The sequence below is a fragment of the Sinocyclocheilus rhinocerous genome, unplaced genomic scaffold (genome assembly GCF_001515625.1).
Source record: "Sinocyclocheilus rhinocerous isolate Xijiao unplaced genomic scaffold, SAMN03320098_v1.1 scaffold524, whole genome shotgun sequence".
NCBI lineage: Eukaryota > Metazoa > Chordata > Actinopteri > Cypriniformes > Cyprinidae > Sinocyclocheilus > Sinocyclocheilus rhinocerous.
In genome coordinates, this window is record NW_015628336.1 from 243,598 (window position 1) to 245,488 (window position 1,891).

General features: G+C 34.4%; 1 protein-coding gene across 1 annotated transcript in view; it reads right to left on the minus strand.

The window, feature by feature from the left end:
- Positions 1-998, minus strand: part of babam2 (BRISC and BRCA1 A complex member 2) — an 87,136-nt gene extending 86,138 nt beyond the window's left edge. The window contains exon 1 of the mRNA XM_016548926.1: positions 940-998. The gene's annotated coding sequence lies outside the window, so the exon portion shown is untranslated. The remainder of the gene's footprint in view (positions 1-939) is intronic.
- Between the last annotated feature and the right edge of the window lie 893 nt (positions 999-1,891).

A 1,891-nucleotide genomic window follows, 5' to 3' on the forward strand; every position in this document is an offset into this window, starting at 1 on the left:
ACAGTATGGTGAGGGGCGTAAGATTTCCGTCTCATGCTTGAGGTATTCGGCCAATCACAACGCACTGAATAGCTGGCCAATCACAGCACACCTCGCTTTTTCAGACCGATGAGCTTTGTAAAAATCGACGCGTTTCAAAAAGGCGGGGCATAGAGGAGAAACAATAATGTACAGTATGTGGAAAATAATGTGTTTTTTTAACTTTAAACCGCATAAACACATTTCATTACACCAAATACACAAAAGAATGTTCTTTTAGCAGCATCATATGACCCCTTTAAGGTAATTCCACTCAACACTGATGTCCTAACAGAGTAACCTCAACAAGTTCCACTAAGTGTCTATAAAAATCTTTCACTTCATTTTGAACAGTATTTTTTTATTATATTTATATCTCTATCTATATTATACTTTTATCATTTAAAACCTAAATAACTTGTTTTGGAAAACGTTAAGAGAAGTGTAACTTTATGTATGCTATCACAGTAATTAAGAGAAGAAAACATTAAAACAGAAAGGGCTACGATGTCCTTGATTAAACTAATTAGTGGGATTTGCGCAGTATAAAATAAATAGAACTTGTTTATACAAGAAAAGTAAATAAAAATAGTGAGTTCAGCTGTGCATAACAAAGCTCATCGAAAACATTATAAACACTGATATTTAACAATACTGTCAAGCAACTGCACTAACAAACAAAACTACAGCCGCTGAGCTTAACCATGTGCATGAATGAATAGAAGAATTTGTGTTTGTTGTGTAATTTGAAAATTATTTCGTTTGTTATTCAGTTTGTTTTGGAGCTGCTATGCTAACAGACCAGCTAGCATGCTATTCCGGCATTATGAATGAGTCTTAGCCTAATGACGTTTCTTTTATTATCAAAGCAGTCATTTCGCTGAAATAATTTTTTATAAGTAATAAACGCCTTTTCGGTACCTTTTAAATGAGATATAGCACAAATCTCGAGCATTAACTTCCGCTGTTGTTATTGAGACTTGTTTATGGATGTTTAGAAATATGCCTGATAATTTTACCAAGGTCTTATGAAATTACTACGTGAATAATGCGTTAGTGTGGTCAGTAGTACACTATATTAGACAAGACTGAATTATCTACTTGATATTTATGTTTCGGCACGTTCTGAAAGCATAACTCATGTATTTAAAGACAGGAGAAAATAGGGACAGCTCAAATTCACGTCTCGTCACGTGCGTTTCTGTGCTGTCAAATAGACGTGAGAGCAGTGCTGCGTTGACTATTTAGATATCGCTTTACTCAGTGGACGAATAGGTAAAGTGTGAACTATTACAATGTACAAATAATCCTAAACGCTAATTAATTATACAGTTGAATGTGATATTGCATGAACTCTTGTGAATAAGGTGATTAATCAAGTCTATCCCACATTAGACGGTGCAAAGTGTTGCAAAAATCTAGAAACATTTTAACATACTGCCTCTGATTGTAAATAAAATGCACGTGACTCCTCTAACAAGATTTTACTAGCCTAACTGGATATTATTGTTCCCAGCACTGCACATTTTCACTAATGACTTTAGTGATTTGTCAGATTGTCCTCCAGGCCCCCTTTCATAATTATTCTGACTGAATTTGGCGTATTGCATCTTATTCACATGACAATGTATGCACTCCCTAGAAAACTATTTTAAAACTGCAGGCTGTAATAATAAATCTATACTTATAATAAATTCTGAAATAGTTTCTCCAACATGTAACGGCCATGTTCGTTTTGTTCGTGCAGAGATGGTAATATCTATTAAAGGGTCATGCCCACACAGCAAAACACTTCAAGGGATTCAAACCATTTAAACTGATTTGAATCTTAAGTATTCAGAAAATGTAGCCTGGACTTCAGTTATTTTGAGAA